This window comes from Mixophyes fleayi, chromosome 1 (genome assembly GCF_038048845.1).
Source record: "Mixophyes fleayi isolate aMixFle1 chromosome 1, aMixFle1.hap1, whole genome shotgun sequence".
NCBI classification, from domain to species: Eukaryota; Metazoa; Chordata; class Amphibia; order Anura; family Limnodynastidae; genus Mixophyes; species Mixophyes fleayi.
In genome coordinates this window covers 115087364-115101596 of record NC_134402.1, presented here as the reverse complement: position 1 = coordinate 115101596, position 14233 = coordinate 115087364, and positions in this window count along the sequence as shown.

Sequence of the window (14233 nt, the reverse complement as noted above, 5' to 3'; positions counted from 1 at the left end):
GATCCAGTAAACCTCCACTGTTGGGGAGCCCTGAGGACTGGGTTTGGGAAATCCTGCTCTATGGTCATTGCAATTGTGCCTATTATACTCTTCTCATAAACTCTGTGTGAACTTTGACTGCACTGTTGGGAGATATGTTAGAGACAATGTTAAGGGTCATAGGACTCGTGTTTAAATCACATAAGGTGGATGATCCATAACAACATGACAATATAGACTTCTTTGACTGGAAGTATCAGTGAGGTTTTTCTACCCGCATTCAGTAAAACATACTTCACTGGTTAATATTTTGCACAGCTGGTGGCAATCATGTCAAAACCCAATTACTGGTCCATTGTTTCATCCCCAGTGGTCCCATTACCGTACCTTGTCCCCAAGGAGCCATAGTAGTGGGAGGTTTATCTAGCTCATATTGCCTGTGGGAGGTGGGAAAGTTTGGCCAAGGACATATTTTATCCTATCAGAGGATAACTCAGGTTAGGGGTCTGTCAGTCCCCACGCTCCCCCAGGTTGAGGAATAAAAAGTAGCCCAAAGGGCAATAGGGTGTGTTTGTTTTGGGAAATACTGAACTAAGATGTGATGCTCGGGTCAGAGTAAACTTGCCATCAGGACTCCATTGGATTTGAGTGCTGTTGGAACGTTTGCCATTCATCTACATTGTGGACTGTACCCTGCCATTTGTTGGACTCTGTTACCCACTTGGTGATTGTATTTACCACAGGTGTGCTCTGTTGATATTTTTGACTTTTAAGTGTACCTTCAAAACCTAAATAAATTTCAGATTTAATCTAGTGTTGGTCTGAGTGATATAAAAAATTCTGCATTCTCACAACAGAGTTCTGAGCAGAAGGTTGGCGAATCATTGCAGATTGAATTTAATCAAAGTGACAGAGGCTAGTTGTGCACCCATGCTACTAACACATGTTAAAATGGGCCTATCCCTCATCTAGAACAGGAAAACAAAGGTAATAAGAAATGAGCTGGCCGTGCTGTGATAGCAGAACTGAACTAACTAAAACACATATAAGATACACCAGACACATGAATTGCCTGCACAAATACTTTTGAATATATATACAATAAATAAATATGGTTGAAGTGCTCAGAGTTAATTCATTTTACTACAAGGTTCCATGCTAACTTCCCGGTAAAATGATTTTATCTTTCCTGTAATAAAAACTATATTGCTTAATGCTCCCATGTATGAATAAAGAGGAGCTTACCAGCAAAGCATGACCATGATTATGATTTCACCCTATTGTAGAAATTTCACTGAGTTCCTGCTGTGCATGCAAGATGATGCCCAGCACAGAGAGAACAATGATATTGGTACTTTTATGCTAAGTGAATGATTTCACATTTATTATTTATCATACTAATAAATATATTTTATATAGGCACTTGCATATACTTGTGTATATATGCTAAAACATGTTTTTGCAATCAGAAGCAACTGTAAAAATGTATTTTAAGTACAGTAGATGTTAATTACATGATAATGAATGTAAGAGAATTCAAAACAAACAAAAAAAACCCCACTTTATTTTTTAATATTTTGTCGTTAATTACTTATTACTTATTACCATGGAACATTAATTGTATAGATTGTATATATTTTTTTTAATTTTCTGTGTGTTCTTTTGTGAGTTTATATTCTTCAGATGTATTGGACATATCCAGCAGTGTCCTGTCTAATAAAGCAGAGCAGACCTACACTCTAATTCATCACCACACGTATTTTCACATCCGTCCCTTGCTGAACTCAGACGCGCATATACCCGATTTATGTGCGTTTTTGGTTTGTTTTTTACATCCACATTGCATTCAGTATGCATGCCTTAATGAATCAGGCCCTATAAGAACATTGTTAAGCTGTAATATTAAGGTTTGAACTGAAGGTCTATAATAAACCCTTATTTTCCTAGTTTCTAACGCCAGCATAAAGCAACCAGATTGAAATCTGAAATAAGCAATAGTATAATTTTTTAGCATATGATATATCTGTCAAATCCAAAATTAGAGCAGTTTAATCTTGTAATGAGAAAAATTATTTTGTATCTCAATGAACATTTTCAAATATGTGTGATGCAGCACAATAAAAAAAATCTTTATTCTAAATAAATAAATTATATTTATTTCATTTACTTATTTCATGTAAGTTGGACAACTCCACTTATTTCCCAAAATATATATTTTTTTCCAGAGTAGAGGGATGGGGCCTTAATGAGTCATGGCAGACACCAGGAGCTCTTCCCTATAGCAATTACTTACAGCTGCACTGTAATATGGTCTCCTGCCTTCTTCTAGTCTGGCTAGCATTAAAAGCATGTCCTTGTAACATCATTAATGTAGAAGCTCTGTGCAACCCACATTAGAAACACAGATGGCATCATGTAGACTTGGGCTCACAGTTGAAAACAGTTATGTTTCAGTCTGAGAGCAGACTGAGACATATCTCCCCCTTTTACCTATCTATTCTTAGAGAGGTGGCATGGGGAGGGAATAGGCAGGCTGGCATAGGTTTAGTACAGTAAGGGTGTGTTAATGCTCCTCTCTGTACTATGCTGGGGTGGCTATCCACAGATACACCTCAAACCACGAGATATCCTATAACCAAAGCTCAGATGATTGGAAATCCCCTTGTTATAAATATGACTGCTTAACCTCTAAGAGCTCATTTGCTATGGCAGATCTTAGCAGAGATATAGCCTGTGTTTTTTCTTATATTTTTTTATTCTGCCAAGACATGGACCAGCAGTGTCTGTGTATTATTTTCATTTTTTCCCCAGTGCACTACAGGTCACATCATGCCCTGGGAGCCAGTGAATGATCTCACTTGTGGTTCACCACTTGTGGCAGCCTTGGGTATGCTGATGCTTGTAGTATTACAAGAGTCAGTTTGCCCAACCAGTTAATGGTGGACTGAACATACTGGGAAATGTAGTTCAACTACAGTGCATCATGGACAAAATTCTTATTTCCAACTATTTTTCACTATATTAACAGACAGGGGTGTGGGAATAGTCTAGTGATAATCCTATGTAAAGGAACACATTTTTTGCAGGTTTGATCCTTCTAGGGAATACAACCCCGTATTGATTGACCTAGGGCTGGTTGTCTATTCGGCAGGAGGAACCCACACTATGGGTTTCCCTGCTATAGTGTCACCAGCCTGGGCTTGGATAGCCTAGTGTTGGTACTGGAAATTTCAGGAAGGACCCCACATTTATTGTCTTACCAATATTGTCAGTACCGGCCTATGCAGCAGCACTAGGGCTGCTTAAAGCGTATCATACACTTTTAACATAGGATATACTTTAAGCATATCTTATGAAAATGTATGCCATTTTCAGACTATTTAGAGTCACACATTTCTTAACATATGTGCGGTACTGAATTCTGAGTAAACTTTGGGATGCAATTTACCTTATATTTAAAGGATAAACTTTATATAAGGCCCAGAGTTTTGAATTGAACATTGTGTTCAGCATTTGTGGAGCCAGGAGCCCAAAAAAATATTCCATATAAAATGGCTCAATATAAGAAAGCAATTAAAAATTCAGGTTTGCTCATAAATTATATAAAGTGTCATTTTATGCATGATGTTAACATAAAACTTTTGGTGGGCAATCCCCATGTAGATTTTCTATGCTGGGAATGTGGTTGCTGGAATTAGTAACAATATGAGTGTCATGTGACGTGACCTCTGGTGGATAAAATGGAAAGGTTGACACTTATGGATGCATAACATGTTGATGCAATTAAATATATACATATTTTATATACAAATGAGCATTGGAACCTTCCATTCTTCATTCATATCCTATTATACGATCTTCATCTGGTTATATCTCTGTAAGAGAAGTGGGCACTCCTTTAGTTCTATCAATAAAAGTAGTGTTTTATTTAATTTTTCTCTTTATTTCCACAATTTTATTTTAGGAAAAATAAATTAACTTTTCTCTTGTGGCTAAAGGAGTCCAATGCAGATATTTTATTAACATTGGCAGGTGATTTATTACTACTGTTTCCACTTCAGTAAAACCACATTACTCTGTGTTTAATGTATCATTTGTTATCTTCTGTCTTGCCTCACATTTTCTGCATACATAATCTCTCAAAAAAGAATTTATGAAGCTAAACAAACTGTAAATATTAATGTAATGGTTCTACATTTAACATTGAGCTTAGTAAAACAAGAAGGTAATATGCAATATAGCTCATATTGTAAATTATGAGGAAAATAGAGATCACCATAGAGTTCTCTGACCATATGAAAACAAGAAGACACAGGTTTTGTGGTTTTATACAGGTTGTGGACCTTTAAGGTGACTTGTAATATCCATAATAATTAACTGGCATATGGGCAGCAGTTGGAGATGGTTGCACTTTAGACTAGTTCTGTGTTTAACTTCTCAAATGATCTTTACATAAATATGAAACATCTAAAAATTTGTGAAGACAGTGGGAAAATTATTACAGTGGTGTCAAGGAGTGTCAGCTCACCATAGGCTGTTATTTAGAAGAACTACTGAATACCATCTCATTTTGACTGCTTGGCACTACATATCTTATAAAAGATAATAATAAACTGAGAGACAGAGGCACACACATATAGATTGTTGCAGTTAACATGTCTTATGCTTTTCTGTTTTTATTTGTATTTATGTTTTTTGGAAGAATGACAATAGAGTATTGTTGGTTCCCCTAGACATGAACAACTTTTTCACATGTCTTCAACTGCATATTGAGGAATTTCTCACAATTCTAAGGTTGAGTTTACTTTAAGTGTTCCATGTGAAGTTGCCCCTATAATTTTTGCTCCAATCAGGCATTTTTCTTATTGGTTACATTTAGTTTCGCTCAATATTATTTGAAAAAGTGGAACACACTATAAATGGTCACATATACTGTTGCAGTGAGGGTGAAGCAGACTTAGACAGAACGAAACAGAGAGAAACAATGACAAAAACAATGATAGTTGACATAGCTGGTATGAAACAACCTTTCTTGTAAATACAGGGGTGGCCAGGTCAGTAATAACTACCCCTTTACATCTACAGGTCACTAACCAATCCGTTCCAGCTATGGGGGTAATGGGAAGAGTGTTACATTACCCTTTGAACTAAACCCGCAGAAGTTACTATTGGGCCTCTGCACACCAAGCATTCATTACTCTTGGCTGCAACGGCTCCTACTAACTTACTGGGCAGGGACTTGTTGTGTAAAATGGGATGTGTCATATACTGTACCCCTGATGGTGTATTACTAGACATTCCAGGGATGGTTGCACACGAGGTACAGGACACTCCACAAAGGTTAATGTTACACTCTGCCGTTATAGAAGTCTATCTCAGGTAAAGGAGATGTTACTGCAAATATCGGGTTCCCTATGGACCAAAGATGGACAGGACACTGGATTAATGGAAAATGTAGCTCCTGTGATCGTAAATCTAAAAAGTGGTAGGATTGCTCCAAAAATCCCACAGTACCCATTGAAACCAGAGGTGAAATTAGGGGTGTATCCTGTTATTGAGAGGCTGTTGCAACAACTGATCTTAATTCGTGCATCCAGCACAGCCAATAGTCCCATTTTACCTGTGAAGAAGAGTGGGGGAGAGGCTATAGATTAGTCCAGGACCTAAGGGGAATTAACAAAGTTGTTGAGAGCCAATTCCCCCAATCCAGCCGTCATCCTCATGCAGATTCCACCATCTGCTAGTCACTTTACTGTCATTGACCTCTGTTCTGCCTTGTTCTCAGTCCCTCTTCACCCTGACTGCCAATACCTTTTTTGCATTTTCCTATCGGGGGGTAAAATATACAATGACCCGACTTCCCCAGGGGTTCATTGACAGCCCTAGCCTTGCATGACTCATGACTATTTACAATCCTTCTAACCAAGCAATGGGTCGGTTCTGATTCAATATGTGGACGATTCGTTGTTGTGCTCTGATTCGTTTATGTCATGTTTACATGTTACATGTTTACATGATACTAAATTGTTGTTATTTCATCTCTCGCAAACAGGGCACAAGGTTGCAAAGGACAAGTTACAGCCATGTCAGACTAAGGTTAAATACTTGGGACACTGTCTCACCAAGGGGCTAAGACACTTGACAACGGACAGAATCGAGGCAATACAACACATGACTCTGCCACAGAACCAGAAGCAAATTGGGGATCTTGGGGATGTGTGGATACTGTAGATCCTGGATTCCAGGTTTTTCTATTCTGGCGTTACCATTGTAGGTGCTAGTCTCTTCCTCAAAACCTGAACGTGTCATACACACAGAGGAGTCAGAGCAAGTATTCTTTAATCTTAAAGATAGTCTGACTAGAGCACCTGCACTGGGAATACCTGATTATGAAAAGCCCTTTGAGTTATACTGTACGGAAGCTGATGGTTGTGCAGCAGGTGTCCTCACTCAGAAACATGGTGACGCTAACAGACCGGTAGCATACTACAGTGCACAATTGGACACTGTGGCAAGATCACTCCCAATATGTCTAAGAAGTGTAGCAGTAACTGCTCTTCTGGTAAATAAGAGCGAGGACGTAGTATTAGGACATGATTCAACTGTCTATACACCTCATACGGTATCCGCTCTGTTGAATTCAGCTCAAACCAGACATCAGAACTAGCTCTGATGGCACCTGCAAATATCACCATCAAATGGTGTAGCACTTTAAATCCAGCAACATACCTTACATATGTGCCTCGATATGCACAAAGGGTGGGAGGTGAGGAGATCCTGGTTGGGGATGAGTTTTGCAGGTATACTGATACGCATGATTGTATGGAATATCTGAACCAGACCTTTACTGCAAGGCCCGACATATGTGACACCCCCTTAGAAAATGTAGATTTTACATTTTATACAGACGGAAGTTGTCATAGACAGACTGAGACGGGAGAGCTATGCACTGGTTATGCTGTTGTAGACGATCAGGATGTTGTAGAAGCTGAACCCCATGGCCCACCTCACTCCTCCCAAGTGGTCAAACTAGTAGCACTAAGGAGAGCATATGAGTTGGCAGAGGGTAAGTCAGCAAATATATATACTGACTCTAGGTACGTCTTCGGGGTAGTGCATGATTTCAGGGCCCTTTGGCGTCTTATAAACTTTACGACAGCAGCAGGCACACCAGTAACACACTCACAACACATAAAAGGACTTTTGACAGTGATACAGTTACCCAAGACAGTAGCCGTCATAAAGTGTAAAGCCCACAAATCCGAAGAAGACCTGGGGCTAGATTTACTAAGCTGCGGGTTTGAAAAAGTGGGGATGTTGCCTATAGCAACCAATCAGATTCTAGCTATCATTTTGTAGAAGGTATTAAATAAATGAAAGCTAGAATTTGATTGGTTGCTATAAGCAACATCCCCACTTTTTCAAACACGCAGCTTAGTAAATCTAGCCCCAGGTTTTCTTCGGATGAAGGTCATAGCTTTCATGACAATTCAGAACCAAAGATAATAACTGTGGGTTTAATTAACATAAGCAGATGAGTTTGAGTCTGTGGATCCCTATTTATTTGGTATTGGTCTTAATAACTACATCAATTTTCTTCATTTATTTCACACAAGATTATGGTTTGCCATCGCCTATAATGCAATTAGGCTTCTTAGAGCAGTCTGGAATGCTCCATAAAAAAGTTGATGACTCTTTATTGTGTATGAAGCAGGGGCAGGCTGGACTGGGGGGCAGATGGACATCTGCCCCCTGGGCCTGTTTCACAGTGGGCTATCTTTGGCTGGGTCACTGTGCCACCTGAATTTGTTTTCCTTTAAAATGTTCCTAATAGGCTGCTGATATGAGTCTTGCCATCAGGGCTAAAATTTGCCAGCGATCCTCTGGTTTGAAATTGCACAAGCATACTGAAACTGCAACTCCATCTTTTTGGGACCTCCTTTTTCTACTATTGCCATGACAAATTCTTTCTAATTTGAAATTCATGTATACAACCTGTATGCTTTGTAGGATTGATTAAAGTGAAGCAGTTATTGGTGAGCAATTGCGTATAGTTTCCAGTAGTTTTGATATAGTTTTCACTGCTGTGACCGCTACTTCACATGTCATTGGTTAAGTGTGTATTGCAGATGCATGTAGACAGTGCCTATCATACACAACTTACTATTTCTTTGTAAAGCTTTGCAGTTGCTACTTTGTAAAAACAATGCCTAATGTGGATTTTCTACCTAGGCTCTTCTAATACTGAGGATTCCACAACCTTAAAGGGCAGCAGTTACTGGGATATCATTCTGGCTAATTCTGCTTTCAGTAACACAGACCTATTTTGTGAGCTATGCAACTCTTACCATCTCTCAAAAGATTCAGGACCTCATGCAGAATCTGAAGTAATTTTGACTCAAAGGCACAAAAAGTGCTCTCAGATTGAGACATTATCCCATTTGCACATCTCCACGCGTAGAGTGGTGGTACAGGAAATGCCATACAAGAAATTATTAAGCTAAGGGTGTGTTAACACTATTATCTGCTATGTTGAGTGGGATGCCTCAAGAAGGCGTATCTGTTGTTTGCAGATGATTACCCTGCAAGATCCCAGCTGATGATGATGGCCATCAGCATGGACTTTGTTGTTTAAAAAGTTATGAAATCTATAAATCGTTTTTTTAACCCCCCGCCCTTCATCCTCCAAACAGTTTAACCAGTCCTAGTGCTGCCAACCTAGACTGATACTAGCAAAATCAAGGGGACAAAAAGCATGGGGTTCCCCAGAATTTACAAGTACCAGCTCTTTGCCAGACAGTATTGATGCCACTATAAGAGGGAAACCCGCAGCATGGGCCCAATTTCTCTTGGAAATTCATCCCTGTCCTGACCAGCCTAGGGTTGGTTTTGCATTATGACGAGGGGACCCTCCACTGCAGGTTTCCCTGCCATAGTTCCACCAGCCCAGGTTGTCAAAGCTGTGTTATGGTACTAGTAAACTCAGGGGGAATCCATGCTTTATGTCCCCTGGATTTTTGGCTTGGCCGGCAGCATTTGGGTTGGTTAAGATGTTTGGCGACAGGCGGACTGGTTTTAAAAAATATTTATTTATCGGCAGCTGCAACAGATAAGCTTAAAGCATATCAAATGCTGGTAATGTAGGATATGCTTTAAGCTTATCTCCTGAAATGTTTGCAATTTGCCTACTATTGCAAGTCACATGAATCATGCATGGAATTCTAAGTAGATGCATTTTACTCTACATAAGGCCTTCAGTAACAAAACTGGGCATGCTGGTCACACCAGAACTAAAGAACTCGTAACGGTAATGCCATTATACTGTATAAAGTTTATTTTTGTTCTTGTTTTTGAGGAACATGAGAAAGAGTTCAAAGTGTTGACTTGACCTCCAAATTCCTCAGATCTCAATCCGATCTAGTATCTGTGGGATGAGCTGGAAAAACAAGTCCTTGGAGGCCCCATCTCAATACTTGGAGGACAAATAGGATCTGCTATTAAGGTCTTGGTGCTATATACCACAGGACACCTTCAGAGGTCTTGTGCTGTCCACATCTCAATGATTCAGAGCTCTATTGGCTTATATTAGGCAGGTCATTTTAATGTTGTGGATGGTCGATACATAAATATTTATATAAAAGATTTTGCCCAGTGTCCTCAGCTAGAGTATAAGGCTGCCTAGAGGCAAACCAGATAGTGTGAGCACAATAGAACTAAACATAACCACAGTACATAATAGTTATTTGACAAATTAGCCCCCCTAAATGCAACCTCAAATACCAAATACTGCTTTGCACTGTACTGTAATGTAAAAACAAATACAAAAAACATGAAAATAAGAATCTTTTATTTATTTATTTACTGATTTGAGAAAATGCTGGAATATATTATATTATATAATAATGAAATGGGGGAATCAGGATAAAAAGTTTAGGATGGCACATTGTCAATAGAAATGATGACCATACTGATGCATTCAACTAGACCATGGGTACAACTATATCCATAGCAGTCCATGCAACTGCTATGGGGCCTAGCAGCACATTGAGCCCTGTCAATCGAAAAAGAAAAGTGCCTCAAAGTACAAACTGAGTTTGGCTTCCTAGCAAATTTATTATCACAATTATATGATTTAGAAAATAATGAGGATACGATGGCTGTATAAATAAATCACAATAATGTTCTACCCAATTGGTTACTGACTGAGGATGAAGTCATTGTAATTTACTTTAGAATATATTCTGCCGACACCTTGATAAAGATTTAAACAATCAAAACATTTTGGTGGAAGTGGGGGACCTGACATCCTGAAAGATCAAAATCTCTGGGAGCTGCAGGACAGGGAGAAGAAGCTGCCGGCATTCTATTATTCCACACTGTAGAGAATTGCTTCACTTACGTGTCTGTGTTTCTGCTCAGTGGGGTAAGAGTGCAACTGTGCAGGGATTGAAAGCTGCATGAGAATTGGATACTGAAATGTTTTTATGTTTTTATCCACTTGGTTTTCTGGCAATGAAGAACATTTGTATATTTTTTTTTACTAAAGTGTTGATTTTGATCTGAAGTCAACCTATGAAATATAGTGTGTATTGCATTTTATCAGCAGTAATTGTATGTTTTACACATGAATAAGTATTTCCATTGTACCTGATTGGTAGTGAATGTTCGATTCTGCTTCCCCAGAATTAAAGAGAGGGGATAAACATATCATCCAAGGCACAGTCGGTATGAGAGATTTTAACAAGTAACAATTATCTTTTCTTACTGGCACTTTCATAAAACACTGAGTTATTGTGGATCATTTAAAATATTAAAAACAAAAGAAGGTGCGGTCTGCGCTATGATGTTTTTCATTATTTTAGTTTACATATTTCACTGGGAGAAAGAGGAGTATATGACGTTCACAAAAGAACACACATATGGGCAGCACGGTGGCTTAGTGGTTAGCAGTGCTGCCTCACAGCAGTGGGGTCATGAGTTTGATTCCCGACCATGGCATTATCTGTGTGGCATTTGTATGTTCTCCTTGTGTTCATGTGGGTTTCCTCCGGGTGCAACGGTTTCCTCCCACACTCCAAAAACATACTAATAGCTTAATTGGCTGCTATTAAATTGACCTTAGTTGCTCTCAGTCTGTGTGTGTTAGGAAATTTAGACTGTAAGCTTAAAAGGGGCAGGGACTGATGTGAGTGAGTTCTCTGTACAGCGCTGCAGAATTAGTGGCGCTATATAAGGTTACATAGCGGTTTACAATTGGGAATAAAGAGCAACAAAACAATACTGAGTAATACATACAGAAAGGTAAGAGGACCCTGCTCGCAAGCTTATACTCTAAGGGACAATGGTTTGATACATAAGGGTAAGTGCTACATCATACTGCATATTTGTCCAGCTAGAATGCAAAGGTTAAAAAGTATTTAGTGGGCTGTAAGTTCAGTCACAAAGCAATGTTGATCGGAGGTTTGCTGTCTTGTGGTAGCTGTGCAGAGGATGGTAGTGGGGCTACCTAGGGGGATTAAGAGGGGAGTTGAGGAATATTATAAGCTTGTCTGAAGAGGTGGGATTTCAGAGAACGCTTTTAGGTTTGAAGACTAGAGTAAGTCTTATGCGTGAGGGAGTGAATTCCATAAAGTGGGTGCAGCCTAAAAAAAGCCCTCTAACTGAGATTAGGAGGATGGTATGAGAGGGGAATAGAGACGCAGATCTTGTGCAGAACAGAGGTGTCAAGTTGGATTTGTGAGATGCCAAAAGAGGAAGAAAGGGCAAGAAGTTTGATGGACGCCGGATCAGTGGACTTCTCAATGGGAATGTAAAGTTACCCATGGTGACCGAGGAGGTGTCTTAGGAGAGGTAGTGGGGGAGTAGGGTTGCAAAATTAAGGAATTGGGTATTGAGACTAAGGAGTATGATAGATATGATTGAAACATGGAGATAGATGAGGTAGAGGAGAAGAATAGAGTGGACCTCAAGGGAGGAGGGCAAAAATGTTAGCAACCTCTACAAAATCAAGAAACAAATGTTTTTATATATATATATATATATATATATTGTAGATTAGATTGTACGCTCCTTTGAGCAGGGTATTCTCTCCTCCTGTCTTCACCACTGTTAACTCTGCTCTCCAGCTACTTAGCCCTCTTCCCCCGTCCCCTCTCGCTCCCTTCTCTCCCCTCGGGGTCTCCCTGTCATCCGTGCCTTCTCTCTTGGACTCCGTCGTTGGCGGACCTTCCCCTCTCCCCTCCCCCGCCCTCTCTAGCTGTGCTTTGAGCTCACTGAGTTACTGTGCTTATTGTTTACTGTACTGTGCTGTCTCACCTCGTATTGTAATTTCGTTTGTCCCTGTACAGCGCTACGGACACCTAGTGGCGCCCTATAAATAAAAATTAATAATAATAATAATATATATATATAAATAATAGAACCATTTCTAACTTATAGACATAATTCAATAGAGTTCAAATGTTCTCTACTTTGCATACTGCAGAGATATAAAATTCAAAGTAAATATAACAGTGGTGCACAATCTTTCTTACTGGAATTGAAACTGCCGAGAAATACAGGGCCTGATTTATTACGGAACATAAATGCTGATATATACCATGTTTTGTGTTAAATTGGCGTATCAAGCTCAAGCACATGCAGCAGCGTCCGATTTAAGCTTTGGGCAGATCTAAGGTGTGTGTTTTTCAGTTATACCACTTGCTCCAGCTACAAATCCGGTGTGAGTACTGAGTGGTAGTGATGACAGTTGCATATACATGCTAATAAATGTGTTTGCAATCAAGAGCTATTGCAAAAATGCATTTTATGTGCAGAAAACATCAATAACATCATGATAAATGTATTTCCTGGGAAAAAAATATAAACTAATTAATAACTTTATTATGAACAGGTAACGATATTTGAATACATTTTTTACTGTGTGTTCTGCTGGGACGTTATATGCCACATATGTATTGTACATAACCAGCATTGTGCTGTGTCTGCAAGCGATAGAAACATAAAAACATAGAATTTGATGGCAGATAAGAACCGCTTTGCCCATCTAGTCTGCCCATTGTTTCATTAACCTATGGTAACCTTAAACCTTATTTCATATGTTCACTACAAGACACTTTTTCAGATCCGTTTGTAGTTGAATACGGAAGTTATTCGTTTCAGGTGCCTTAATGATTCTGGTCCACAATGTATAAGTTAAATTAAAATATATTTAATATAGTGATACTTTATTGAAGATTACAGTTGTTCTGTTTAATTCTACTCATTTATTTAAAAGCTACAAACAGAATATTTTAGACTCCTACTGAAGTTAAAATACAATTAACTAAATCATTTGCCATAAATTAGCACTTTCAGTTAACTGCCTTTAAATGTGCCCTTTGGATTTTACGCTCTGTTTGTAACAAACCGACCTCCATACATGATCTCTTCCTCTCAAACAACCTAAAACTTATGCCAATAACAGAAACCTGGCTCACGTAATAAGACACTGCCTCACCTGCAGCCTTTTCACATGGTGGTCTCCATTTCACCCACACCGCCAGACCTGGAGGCAGACAAGGAGGTGGGGTTGGACTACTACTCTCCGCACAGTGCACGTTTATAGTTCTACCAAATGTCCCATCACTCCTGTTCACATCTTTTAAAGTTCATACTGTTAGGATTTTTAACCCATTCTCTATGCGTGTTGCTATAATCTATCCCCCCCTGGACCACACCAACAATTTCTTGAACACTTCTCTGCATGGCTCCCTTACTTCTTATCCTCTGACAACCCCATCATCATCATGGATGATTTCAACATTTCTATTGCTAATCCACGTTCCAATGTTGATTCCAAACTACTCTCTCTAACATCCTCACTTGACCTCTCCCAGTGGATTGAATCTGCTACTCATCAGGATGGCCACTGTCTTGATCTTGGTTTCTCTAGATAATGCTCAGTTTCTGATTTCCTTAGCATTCCTTTACCCCTCTCGGATCATTACCCTACTAGCTACTCGCTCACCCCCAGTTCTTTACCCTCCCCAGTGTCAAACTCTTCCAAGTCTCCTGACACCCGCAGTAATATTAACTCTATTAATTTTCAGCAGTTTTCCACCTTTATTCAACACCTTCTCACCCTAATTTCTACACTCTCCTCCCCTGATATGGCAGTACCCCACTTTCACCAAACCCTAGCAACTGCCCTTGATCAAGTAGTTCCAGCGACTATACATACTTCGTGTAGACTTTGTTGCCAACTGTGGCACAC